Below are 14,692 nucleotides of genomic sequence, written 5' to 3' on the forward strand. Positions count from 1 at the left end.
GCGTTCAGAACTCGATATGGTCATTACGAGTTTGTAGTGATGCCATTCGGATTGACGAATGCACCAACTGTGTTCATGGACTTAATGAACAGAGTGTGTCGTCCACTCCTAGACAAATTCGTCATAGTCTTTATTGACGACATTCTTATCTATTCGAGAAGCAAAGAGGAACATACTCAACATCTTCGTCAAGTTTTACAAACTCTTAGAACGGAGAAACTCTATGCAAAATTCTCGAAATGCGAGTTTTGGATCAGGAGGTTGACTTCGTAGGTCACGTGGTAAATTCTGAAGGAATACACGTTGACCCTTTCAAAATAAAGGCAATTGAAAACTGGTCAGCACCCAAAACACCTACAGAAATCCGTCAATTCTTAGGTCTTGCTGGCTATTATCGCAGATTCATTCAGAATTTCTCTCGAATAGCTAAGCCTCTTACCACCTTGACTCAAAAAGGTGTAACCTTTAGCTGGGGAGAAAAACAAGAAACGGCATTCCAAACGCTGAAGCAAGCTTTGTGTAGTGCACCGATCCTGTCTCTTCCTGAAGGAACAGAGGATTTCGTAGTGTACTTTGATGCTTCTAATCAAGGCCTTGGATGTGTTCTTATGCAAAGAGGAAAGGTTATATCCTATGCTTCAAGACAGCTAAAGACACATGAAGTCAACTATACAACGCATGACCTTGAACTAGGAGCAGTGATATTTGCTCTAAAGATCTGGAGACATTAATTATATGGCACAAAATGTACAATATTCACGGACCATAAAAGTCTCCAGCATATCTTCAATCAGAAAGAGCTGAACATGAGACAACGGCGATGGGTGGAGCTACTGAACGATTACGAATGTGAAATTCTTTATCATCCTGGTAAAGCTAACGTAGTAGCTGATGCCCTTAGCAGAAAAGAATACTCGGGACGCCAGGTAAAGTCGTTGACCATGACAATCCATTCACATCTGTCCACACAGATCAAAGAAGCTCAACTTGAAGCTTTGAAACCCGAAAATGTGGCAGGTGAAACCCTGAGAGGAATGGATAAGAACTTCGAAGTCAGGGATGATGGAGTCTATTATTTCATGAACCGGATCTGGACACCAAAGCTCGGTGGCTACAGAGATGTGGTTATGAATGAAGCACACAAAACCCGATACTCCATTCATCCAGGTTCAGACAAGATGTATCTGGACCTCAAGAAACTATACTGGTGACCTAACATGAAGGCCGAAATCGCTACTTTTGTTGGCAAATGCCTTACTTGTGCTAAAGACAAAGTAGAGTATCAGAAACCTTCAGGTTTACTGCAACAACCTGAAATCCCTGAATGGAAGTGGGAACGGATTACAATGGATTTCATAACTAAGTTACCCAAGACAACGGGTGGTTATGAAACTATTTGGGTAATCATAGATAGATTAACAAATCCGCACACTTCTTGCCAATAAAAGAAACCGATAAGATGGAGAAGCTAACCAGAACTTACCTCAAAGAGATTGTCAGACTACATGGTGTGCCAATATCTATTATTTCTGACCGAGATAGCAGATTCACCTCGCGTTTCTGGCAGTCTTTACAAAATTCTCTGGGAACTAGGCTAGACATGAGTACAGCCTACCATCCACAAACCGACAGACAAAGTGAGAGGACGATTCAAACATTAGAAGACATGTTGTGAGCTTGCGTGATAGACTTTGGAAAGGCATGGGATATTCATCGACCCCTTGTTGACTAACAATAGTTATCACACTAGCATAAAGGCTGCTCCATTCGAAGCTCTCTATGGCCGCAAGTGCAGATCCCCTCTGTGTTGGGCTGAAGTGGGTGACACACAGTTAGCTAGAAGTCAAACTCCTGACAGTGCTCTCACTAGTCCGGAAATCATTCGAGAAACTACAGAGAAAATTGTACAAATTCGAGAGCGACTTAAAGCTTTAAGAGATAGGCAGAAAAGCTACGCTGACAAAAGGAGAAAACCCTTGGAATTCCAGGTTGGTGACCGTGTCTTGTTAAAGGTCTCACCCTGGAAGGGCATGATACGCTTTGAAAAGCGTGACAAACTGAATCCAAGGTACATAGGACCATTCGAGATTCTTGCTAGAATCGGTCCTGTAGCTTACAAACTTCGATTACCCCAAGAACTAGGTAACATTCATCCTACCTTCCACATTTCGAACTTGATAAAGTGTTTATTTGACGAGACTCTTGTAATCCCACTCGAGGAAATCGAGTTAAACGAGAGCCTAAACTTTGTGGAAGAACCCGTGGAGATTCTAGACAGGGAAGTTAAGAAAACCAAACAAAGCCGTATCCCGATAGTGAACGTTCGTTGGAATGCAAAACAGGGACCTGAATTCACTTGGGAGCGGGAGGATCAAATGCAACAGAAATATCCACAGAGTCTATTTGTAATACTAATTTCGGGACGAAATTCCCTCTAATGGGGGGATAATGTAACAAACCGTTATTTCGAACCTATGTAATAATATAGGTCAATTTGTAGTTCTTTTTGAAATATTAAAGAGAAATTTTAGCATATTGTGTATATTTACATAATTGACCCTAAAAAATAAAGTATTAAATAATCTCAATTGGGATGAACCAAGTGATAGAGATTTTAACAAGAATTCCAAAAATATATAGAACTCCCAAATCCGAGTTATAACGAAGAAGTTATGACCAATCGAAGATCCGTGACAAATCCGGCAAACGCTATTTCGCATAAAAAGTGAGTTTTTGATAAACTACTTTTTAGCCTTAATGACCTAGATGAAAGTTGTTAGAACTTGCAAAAATAACGAACTTTCATATATGGAACGTTTGAATCTGACTTCGTATGAAGAAGTTATGATTTTTCTAAGTTTCGGAATAGCGGTAGACAGCTAAAAACTCGAAATAAAGATCGAGCGAGATTTAGCTGAAACAACCTAAACGAGAATCTAAGGTCTCATTAATACTAGTGCAACGGTAAAAAGTCTGACGAAAACGGACGTCGGATGAAGAAGTTATGAATTTTTAACGGATTTTCCTGTCCCGGTCTGTTAAAAGTAATAATATTAAAAATAAAGTCAAAATAGCCGACGAAGTCTAAACGAAAGTTGTAGATTATTTTTCCGCCTAAGCGTGCATATTAAGAACGTCAAAAACGGAGTTCGTATGTGAAAGTTATGAATTTCGGAAGATTTTGAATTAAAAAAAAAAAAAAAGGAAAAATGCCGGATAATCTCGCATGAACAGTACCGGACACGTGCCCTCTTCTGATTGGACCGAAGCGAGGTCCATCCAACTTCCAACACGCCTGGCATCGTAGGCGACGTCTAAGACGGCTCCTAAGACGCCTTATCCAACGCGTGTCCAGCTCCCTCTCGCAGATCCGCCGCATGGCTGCTTCTGATTCGACCGAAGTCGCGGCCCACTTAACTTCCGACGTGCCTCGCGTCCGAGGCGATGTCTGAGACGTCTTCTAAGACGGCATCCGAAGCTTTGGCCCCTATATAAAAGGTGCGAGACTTCTCATATTTTAAGCCATTTTTCTTCACTTTTTCCATCTTTTTCAGCTCTCTCACTCCCATAAGCTTACCTACAGCCCCCAAGGCCCCCGAAGCATATCTAAGACCCCGAGCAACCCCGAAGCGTCGATATTCCTGAGAATATCAATCTTTTCCAGTCAAAACTCTGCCCAATTTAAGCCGGTTCTTCCTCAAATAAACTCATTTCTGGGAAAGAAAACATTGTCCAAATCACCACTTATCAAGTGAGTTCATACCCTCGTATTTTCATAATTTTTACTGTTTTAAGGGGGGAGGGGGGGGGGGGGGAAACAAGTTTAAATACATTAATTTTTGTGTTATATATAAATGATTACAAATCAAAATAAAATGACATTAAGTCATCAAAAATACTCAAAAATATTAAACTCCTTTAATAACTTATATTTTTCTCTAAAGGTTATATATATATATCTATATATATATATATATATATATATATATATATATATATATATATATATATATATATATATATATATATATATATAAAAGATGTAAAAGACATAGGACTAATAACTTATTTGGAGTCCTTTTCCTTGTTTGGATGTGGACTTATAATATCGGTTATTTGTCCGAGTGTCGTTTAAATTTTACTTATATAAAATTGTATATGTATATAAATATAAAAGTCATTTCATTTAATTTAATTACCCTTTGTAACATGTTGAGCAAAGGATTATATTCAAGAATAGTTTTTATCAATTCAGAAAGTACATATAAATTATAGTAGGTATAATTTATGATTCAAGAATACTAACTCACAAGTCAAGTATACTAGAGTACACTATATTACAAAAACATGGTTTATACTATTATACAAGAACAAGAGTTTGATTCAAAACTAAACAAGGGTATACAACTTTCAAGTATATTTAACAAGGAAAATACTATCAATTATTTATTTCAGAATGATTGGGTTTTCTTTATACACATAACATCTATATGCTTTTTATGAGTCATCCGATTCAGGTTGTTTATTTATTTTAAGAACATAGTTAAGGTCCTGATATTATAACCGATATTATAACCAGAGTCTCCAGCCAGGGGATCGAAACAAGTTGTGTGCAGATCTATATTGGGATTGACAACCCCGCAATCAGGCTACTAGCTACAGTTAGGCATACACGCCTACGAGTGACAATTGTTATCAACCATTTTTAAATGACTTTCAAGCGTTTGTTTCAGGCCATCCAGTCATAGTATGGTTATAATAACTCATTAAAAAGATATTAAAAATATGTTAGTGTATAATTAACACATAATTACACTTTTCAAAGTACAAGTTTACAGAGATACGGTTTACAAGTGTTACCAAAAGGATACAAATACAGAACAGAGATTTACAAACAGAGCGGTTTTATGACATTAAAACTTCTTTTCAAATAAAAAGAAAATATAGGATTTTCTGGAGCAACTTACATATTCAAGTAACAGAAAACATACTTTCAAACATAACCACTTATGCACTCACTCAACTTTATGTTGATACTCTCTTTTCAAATTACTTGTATTCTCAGGGAAATAATAAGCAGGTACTCCCCAAGCTTTTTGAGAAGATGGAGCTATCTTGAGTCATATCTTTTGTATTTTACTATAAATGTTTTGGTGTCAATATACAATGATTGAACACATGTAAATATTTTCACTTTTAAATACAATGGTTGTTTGTACTTTGATTACTATGATGCATGTGTTGTGATACTACAAATGAAGTCCTCCACCCCCGGACGTTTCCGTCGTCTGGTTTGGGGGTGTGACAGTATTGACTTCGCAAATTCCAACTTCTCTACCTATCAAGATCAATCCTATTACAACAACTGTTGTAACCACAAAACCAATAGCAAGACCTATTGCCAACGGAATTGTTATTGGTTCATCAAATTAAGGGGGAAGTTCGAGTTCATCGAAACCGAATCCTGTTGCTGAAGGTAAAGGAAAGGGGGTAGCTGTCGAAAAGACAAAGGAAGAGAAAAAGGCTGAAGTCGAAGCTGAGATTGAGTTACAAAGGCATATTCAAAGCATTTTAAGGCTAAGGGAAAGTGATCCACCAGGTATGGAAAAGGGAGACCCGAAGAAGCTCTACTGTTATGAAACTATCGAATCAAGGGTTGCATTTAACCATATGCATGCCTTTGAAAAGAAGCCAAAGAAGAGTTACTCCATTGCCAATACTGATATGAACCTGCTCGACTTTCCGTTAAATGAGATGATGTTCATAACTGCTCAGTACAAGATAAGTGAAAAGTTCGAAAACCCAGATGACTACACACACACATGAAGATTCGATTTCATGTTGTACTTGGAAAGGAACCCGAAGAGGTGTGGTCACTTGTCAAGATAAAGAAAGTTGTTGCTATCAAGAAAGATGTGATGTTTGAAAATATGTTACAAAACTTCAGATTCCATGTGATTCGAGCAAACAACCAACCTGCTGATTTCAGTGTGGTTGACTTTCCTCTGATGAACTTGAATGACTTGATTCAAGTTTCATTAATTCTGAAGGATATGGAAGCTTCTCAACTCAAGGGTACAGACAAGGATGTGTTCAGACTTGGTCTTGCTGACATTAAGATTTTTATAGATAACTACTATGATTGTCTTGCTCTGACAGACGAAGAGTTCGCTTCGGGTTTAGGAAGAAAAGTAATGGTTGCAATGAAACCTATAAAGCCTCAACCAGAATTGAAGAAATATGCTGATGGTGAAATATGTCTGAAGCCTTTTAGAATGGTATTTGCTGGAAAAGACACGAAGGTGAAGGCTAAGAGATTTTTATTCCAAGTTGCTGAAATTGAAAGATACACAACTTCACAATATACGAACTTTATTGTTTGTATGAATAGTTGTACCAAGAACAATAATGGAGACAAAGCCGAGTTAAAGAAGGTATTAACTGGGTATTCTGAAATTCGAAGGATGATGCACTTCGCTGCTCAGATTCTCACGAACTGAGTAGTTCGACTCGTTTACAAAGTGGGAGATTGTTAGGGTCAAAGTCTTGTAAAGAGTCGAAATGTCATTGTAATATTTCGTATGTAATGTTATTTACTAAGTATTTTTTGTACTCTCAGTCTCCTATAAATAGGATCTGAACTTAGAATTAGACATACGAGTTTTCCCATTACGTTGTCTACTTTTGTACTCTTTGTTCATTGAGAGTAATAGAGCTGAAACCAGATTATATTTACTTCTTGTGTTCTTATCTTAGCTTGTATTACTCGGATCTTTATTCGATTACTCGTTACAGTTCAACTATAATAACCAATCTATCTTTCCAAGCTTTTGAAAACTCTTTACACAGCCCACTCAAAACAACTAAATCAGGCCCAATTGGCCTCTCTAACATCTATTTAAAAACACCAAAAGCACCATCATAATCATCCGTTTGCAAGAATGATAAAATCAACATCTTCACAGTATCTTCATTTGGACGACAATTGCTTTTCACCATGATTTTATAAAGTTGAAAACCACGATCTGGGTACTTTCGAGCACATTGGGCTTTAATTAGGGAAGAAAATGTTGAAGAATTTGGTACTAATTTCTTTTTATCAAGTTCTTTAACCAAATAAGCAGCTTTCTTTGTTTTTCCTTCGTTACAAAGTCCCAACAACAATGCGTTATAAGTCAAAATATCAGGTTTGACCCCGGTTCTTATCATTTCTTCAAATATCTGATTACCCTTTTCGATTTTACCTGATTGGGAACATGCAGTGATTAATGTGTTGTAAGTTATAGTATTAGGATCCACATTTACCCTTTTCATTTCATGCAAAACTTTAAAAGCATCATGTAGTTTCCCTTCTTTACAAAATCCATGGATTATTGTGTTGTAAGTTATGGCATTTGGGCTGATTCCATTCTTCTCCATTGTAAGTTTCAACTTGATTGCGGTTGTTAAAAGGCCTTGGTTGATGTATGTAGTGATCCATGTATTGTACGAGGAGACAAAAGGTTTCATTCCCATACCTTGCATTTCATCGAACACTTGGACTGCATTCTCTAGTTTCCCTAATTGAACATAAGCATTCATCACCATGTTGAGAGTGAACACATTGATTGTGATCTTGGATATTCTCAGTTGGTTGTAAAACGGTAACGCGATGTCTGCTCGATTGAAACTAAGCAGTGAACTCATATTCATGTTACATGATTCAATGGTGGAAAGAAATCCATATTCCTTCATACGACAAAATGTATCTGTTGCATTCCTGAACTGCTTCATCTGTGCATACATTTTGAAAAGGGCATCGAAAACACGAGGAGTGGAATCACACATTCGATAAGAGTGAAGAACAGCATCGAAGAGCTTAGAATGGAGGTTTACATCACAAGAACAAGAACCGATGATCTTCTTTAAAATGGATTCAGCCAACACAAATTTACGATTCTTGGTGAGAATGTGGATGATGATGGAATTTGTTTCGAGGGTGAGTAAACTAGGGTTGTGAAGCTCAATCCATTTGAATAATTTTAGGGAAATGACGTAGCTGTTTTGAAGCTTTAACAGGATGTGCTTCACTCATAATGAATTAGATTTGGTTAATATCTTATCTAGCTTAGCCCAATCAGAGTGAAGAAGATGACTGTGAGCTATGTTGATGTAATCAAGATCTTGACCTTTGGGTTCAACGGTACTTCTATGGGGTATTGGAATAGGACTCCATTTACTTCTAAGGAGAGAAGAATTAGGGTTTTTCATGGCTGAATCAAGCAGAGTTGAAATGGGTTTTTAATATATATATTTTTAATGGAAAAAAAACGGAGAAATAAAATATATGAAATAATAATGATTTTGAACCTGCAAAACTTAAGCCAGCCTCTTTACAAGCAATGGTTGTCATCATCATGTGGGACCCATCCAGAGAGTGGACAAAGTTAGGAGGAAAGGTTGTTCTTTGTCTTTTCACCATCACCTTTTATAACCAAAAAAAAGTTATTTTTCTTGCATTTAGCATAATAAAGAAAAGGTTGCAGGTATAACCTTAACGATTTCTTGTTGTGGTGTCAAAACTTGAAGAGATGTCTTAATCTACATATTTAAAAAAAACAACAAAAATGTTTAGGTTCATATTAGCAAAAAAGCCAAAATACATGGACTTTACTTGACAATTTGACATACTAAAAGAACTCACAAGATGTCTTCCTAATTTGCGGTATGGTTGAACAACAGGATGTCCAAGAGGAGTTATCCATTGTACTGGATTGTTTTTCATTGCTATAACCTGTCAAAATTTATAAAATCAACAAACGTATTAATCTTATCTTATAAAAATATAAAATTTATACCTTTGCACAATCACCAAGACAACTCATAATACTTCTTGCAGATTCAAACATTGCTAAAAGAAAAAACACCATTAAGGGCTTGAGTTTCCTCTACCATTAAGCCACATATGAAACCTTAAAGGACTGTTTTGAAGATCTTTTGGAGGGTTCAAAACATGGTCTTTTTATAGAAAAACATTACACAAGAATGTATGAGAATTGGAGCAAAAGAAATCATGAACGAAGATACCAAAGAGAAAATAGAAAGACAATTATTCTACAATTCTAACCAATCCTTACTCACCAATTACCAAATATATGAGAGTGTTCTTAACTATATTTTGACAGCCATCACCCATCAAAAACACACAAAACGTGGCTAGGGATTAATCACATAACATATCAAAGATTGGAAGTAAGAAGAATGAGATTGCTTGAATCCAATCACTAGCAATTGAAAAATGAAATCAAAAGACGAGTTAAAGCAAAGAACTACCGGATTATATGAGTCGGTTTTGCAGCCTTAACACACCTTCAAGAACCGACACTTGTAGACCCTTCTTTCCCCCCTCTCTTCTCAGTTCTTTTTTCCCTTCTGCACCCTACCTCGCCTTTTTTTTCCTATGATGATGTCGAGCGATGCAAAGGATTGATTTTGAGATTACTCCATTAATCCGTGCGTAAAGGCTAAAACAGTCGGAAAAAAACTTTTGGAGGTATCTTCACAAATTAAGTTTCTTGTAATGCCAATTTGGTCCTAGGCTTTGAACTTTTTCTTGTTGGGCGGGGGGGGGGGGGAGGGGGGGGGGGGGTTATGGACGAATTTTTAAGGATTTGTCCTTAGACATTGAACTTTATCCTATCTTTCCTAACCTTAGATACCTTCACAAATTAAGTTTCTTTTAATGCCAATTTAGCCCCCTTCATTACTTCACAAACTATATACAATTGTTTTATATTTAGGGGTGCTCAATTTGACAATAAAAATAACGTTGACAGAAAACCTATTATAGTCTTCTGACCACCCATGATAAGAGAATACAAAAATGACTAGTATTTTGAAATTATAAAAAATAGGAAAGTATAAGCAATTAAAAATAATCTAGTTATTTAAATTTTTTTTTTTGTGGTTTATGCTTTTGAAATTATTTTCTAAGTTAATAAAAATGACAGTCAGTTTTTCAAAAATCATATAAATTAATAGTAGTCATTATTGTGAATATTGATTTTTATATGTACATTATATTTATACTTCAATTTCAATTTATATAACGCTTTAAGTTTTTTTATTCTTAGACATTAGTCATTTAGATAAAAACGCCGATAACTAATAGTGATTATGGTGCATTTGTATTCAGTTGTATGTTGAAATCAGTTGAATGAAAAGTCGATAACACATTACAAAAGAAAAAATTACCGCTAACCAACTAAAAAGATATATAAAGGATAGATAAAGAGTGATTTGTATATAACTATTTATGTTTTAAATATTGGTATTTACGTTTTAAATATTTGTATTACACAACTTAATAAAACATAAATATTTGTCTATAAGGAAAAGTTACCGTGTAAGGATCTCTACCCATCGATAGATATCATTTATTTTTATAAAGCTTAAATTGACTCTTTTAATAAAATTAGCAAAGGTGTTCCACAAAATATTTACCTTGTTATTTTTTTTCATTGACAAAAAAATAATTAAAAATGAAAAGTAATTAAAATGCTATATCTTTTATCTATTAATAAATTCTAATCTTATTATTTATTTATCACAATCAATCCAAACATCAACAAAGATTTTATTGTTGTTTCAAAAAAAAGATCAAAGATATTTAATATTTAATTTCTAAGCCAACATTTCTTCTAAATCTATAAAATGAAAGGATAAATGGAAGTCCATCTACCCAAACAAAATAAATACATAATTTTATATAGTTAGAAACATTGAACAAATTAAATTACATTCAATTATTCAATTTTCTATGAACCAAATGCATGAAAGATTACAAAATTGAAGTTACTAATTCTTTAACTATCAATATCCTCAACAGCTAAGAGCTCTCAAGTCTCAAATAATTAACTAATATAGTTTTTAAACCTCCTCACAATAACACATATAAATAAAAGAGCACATATGTGTTCAAAATGGGGTGTGATCCAAATCAAACAACACATATAGTTCATACATCAAGATTATACAAGTAATAACTACCAATTTCGATAAAACTAATAATTTATTGTGAACTAAAACTAAAATTTGAAAATATTGTTATCTTTAATATATAGAGTACAAATCTATCAAGACCAAGAAAACTACAACCATGATTGCACAACCTTCAAGACCCATTTCTCTTTCGTATCCAAAACAGACGTAACCATAAATAGCATTGTACTTTGTGTATATGGTAGAATATAAACATAAACTTTTGAAAATAAAATAATAAAAAAGTCAATTGCTACTTACACAATCTTTATTTCTGCTACTTCAAAACTATTTATAGAGTTAAGCTTAGCAAGCTATATAGATTGGAGTGATTACTTTAAGGATCATGGCCACATAGTAGTTTATATACAAAGTTGATGTGTACATAAAGAAGTGAACCTTATGCCTCTTAAAAATTCAAGAAAGAAGCAATATGCTTTATATAATTGTATAGATGTATAGATGTAGGATATATATATACATATATATATGTATAGATGTATAGATATAGATAGCACAAATATCATAGTTTAATTTGATATAAATCAAAAACTTTTAAAGCTTTATTGAATATACATTATGAAGTATAACGCATTATTTGCTCCCACACACATTCTGTATTCAGATTCATTTTTGTCATGATTAAATAAATCAACTTACACATTTTCTTCAAGTTCTTTACCTTCATTGTTAGAGTCACAAATAATGCTTTTAACTTTCTCATAACGTTCATAACTAAAACACCAATTATCAACCTCGCTTAATAGATCCATAACCAATCTATCTTTCCAAGCTTTTGAAAACCCTTTACACAACCCACTCAAAACAACCAAATCAGGCCCAATAGGCCTCTCTAACATCTCTTTAAAAACACCAAAAGCACCATCATAATCATCCGTTTGCAAGAATGATAAAATCAACATCTTCACAGTATCTTCGTTTGGACGACAATTACTTTTCACCATGCTTTTATAAAGTTGAAAACCACGATCTGGGTTCTTTCGAGCACATTGGGCTTTAATTAGGGCAGAAAATGTTGAAGAATTTGGTACTAATTTCTTTTTAGCATGTTCTTTAACCAAATAAGCAGCTTTCTTGGTTTTTCCTTTGTTACAAAGTCCCAACAACAATGCATTATAAGCAAAATATCAGGTTTGACCCCGGTTCTTATCATTTCTTCAAAAATCTGATTACCCTTTTCGATTTTACCTGATTGGGAACATGCAGTGATTAATGTGTTGTAAGTTAAAGTATTAGGATCCACATTTACCCTTTACATTTCATGGAAAACTTTAAAAGCATCATGTAGTTTCCCTTCTTTATAGAATCCATGGATTATTGTGTTGTATGTTATGGCATTCGGGCTGATTCTATTCTTATCAATTGTAAGTTTCAACTTGATTGCGGTTGTTAAAAGGCCTTGGTTGATGTATGTAGTGATCAATGTATTGTACGAGGAGACAAAAGGTTTCATTCCCATACCTTGCATTTCATCGAACACTTGGACTGCATTCTCTAGTTTCCCTAATTGAACATAATCATTCATCACCATGTTGAGAGTGAACACATTGATTGTGATCTTGGATCTTCTCATTTGGTTGTAAAACGGTAACGCGATGTCTGCTCGATTGAAACTAAGCAGTGAACTCATATACATGTTACATGATTCAATGGTGGGAAGAAATCTGTATTCCTTCATACAACAAAATGTATATGTTGCATTCCTGAACTGTTTCATCTATGCATACATTTTGAAAAGGGAATCCAAAACACGAGGAGTGGAATCACACATTCGATAAGAGTGAAGAACAGCATTGAAGAGAATAGAATGGAGGTTTACATCACAAGAACAATAACCGATGATCTTCTTTAAAATGGATTCAGCTGACACAGATTTACGATTCTTGGTGAGGATGTGGAGGATGATGGAATTTGTTTCGAGGGTGAGTAAACTAGGGTTGTGAAGCTCAATCCATTTGAAGAATTTTAGTGAAATGACGTAGTCGTTTTGAAGCTTTAACACAATGTGCTTCACTCATAATGAATTAGATTTGGTTAATAATTTATCTAGCTAAGCCGAATCAGAGTGAAGAAGATGACTGTGAGCTATGTTGATGTAATCAAGATCTTGACCTTTAGGTTCAAGGATAGTTCTATGGGGTATTGGAATAGAACTCCATTTACTTCTAAGGAGAGTAGAATTAGGGTTTTTCATGGCTGAATCACGTAGAGTTGAATGAGATTTTAATTTATATATTTTTAATGAAAAAAAATGGAGAAATAAAATATATGAAATAATAATAATTTTGAACCTGCAAAACTTAAGCCAGCCTCTTTACAAGCAATGGCTATCATCATCATATGGGACCTATCAAGAGAGTGGACAAAGTTAGGAGGAAAGGTTGTTTTTATTCTTTTCACCATCACCTTTTATAACCAACAAAAAAAGTTATTTTTCTTGCATTTAGCATAATAAAGAAAAGGTTGCAGATATAACCTTATCGGTTTCTCGTTGTAGTGTCAAAACTTGAAGCGATGTCTTAATCTACACATTTCAAAAAAACAACAAAAATATCTTGGTTCATATTAGCAAAAAAGTCAAAATACAAGGACTTTACTTGACAATTTGACATACTAAAAGAACTCACAAGATGTCTTCCTAATTTGCGGTATGGTTGAACAACAGGAAGTCCAAGACGAGTTGTCCATTGTACTGGATTGTTTTTCACTGCTATAACCTGTCAAAATTTATAAAATCAATAAACGTATTAATCTTATCTTATAAAAATATAAAATTTATACCTTTGCACAATCACCAAGCCAACTCATAATACTTCTTGCAGATTCAAACATTGCTAAAAGAAAAAACACCATTAAGGGCTTGAGTTTCCTCCACCATTAAGCCACATATGAAACCTTAAAGGACTGTTTTGAAGACCTTTTGGAGGGTTAAAATTATGGTCTTTTTATAGAAAAACATCACACAAGAATCTATGAGAATTGGAGCAAAAGAAATCATGAACGAAGATACCAAAGAGACAATAGAAAGACAATTATTCTACAATTCTAAGCAATCCTTACTCACCAATTACCACATATATGAGAGTGTTCTTAACTATATTTTGACAGCCATCACTGAAGGGTCCTGGTTATGGTTTGGGCTAGGATATCTCTTATAATAGCTTTGGTTTTTTGTTTTCATGTGTTTGTGGTCTATTCTTGTGTTTACGGTTCACTTGTGCGTTTACGGTCTGGCTGACCGTGAACATGTTTACTGTCTTGCTTACGGTCATGACCGTAAACTAGTTTACGGTCATGACTTATTTACTATATAAGGATCTTGTCTTAGTCTGTAATAGGTTGTTGCTATTCTAGCTGTTTGCGGTCAAGTTTGTACATGAAGTTTTCAATAGTGTAATGTGTGCAAGGCTTGAATCCAATCTGTTTCTACTCAATTCTTATTGTTTACTTGATATTTGATTGATCATCAGTTAGGTTCCTAGTAATCAGGCCCTTACAATTGGTATCAGAGCCAAACCGGTGTCAATTCGAATTTTGGTGGTGTTTACGGTCCAAGTGATTTCGTTGTGGTGGTGTTCAAGGCTCGTTTTTGCTATTTTCACTGCGTGGAGGATCAGATTAGCTTCAGATTCGTGTTGTTTCATCAAAAACC

At 34.7% G+C, this 14,692-nt stretch overlaps 2 pseudogenes; both read right to left on the reverse strand.

The window, feature by feature from the left end:
• The window catches only part of LOC145157645 (uncharacterized), a 39,607-nt pseudogene extending 30,698 nt beyond the window's left edge, over positions 1 to 8,909 (reverse strand).
• Positions 8,910 to 11,675: 2,766 nt separating this feature from the next.
• LOC145157646 (uncharacterized) lies at positions 11,676 to 13,893 on the reverse strand (annotated as a pseudogene).
• Positions 13,894 to 14,692: the final 799 nt, after the last annotated feature.

The sequence above is a fragment of the Lactuca virosa genome, chromosome 2, assembly GCF_052849685.1.
Source record: "Lactuca virosa cultivar CGN04683 chromosome 2, Lactuca_virosa_CGN04683_v6, whole genome shotgun sequence".
Taxonomy (NCBI): Eukaryota; Viridiplantae; Streptophyta; class Magnoliopsida; order Asterales; family Asteraceae; genus Lactuca; species Lactuca virosa.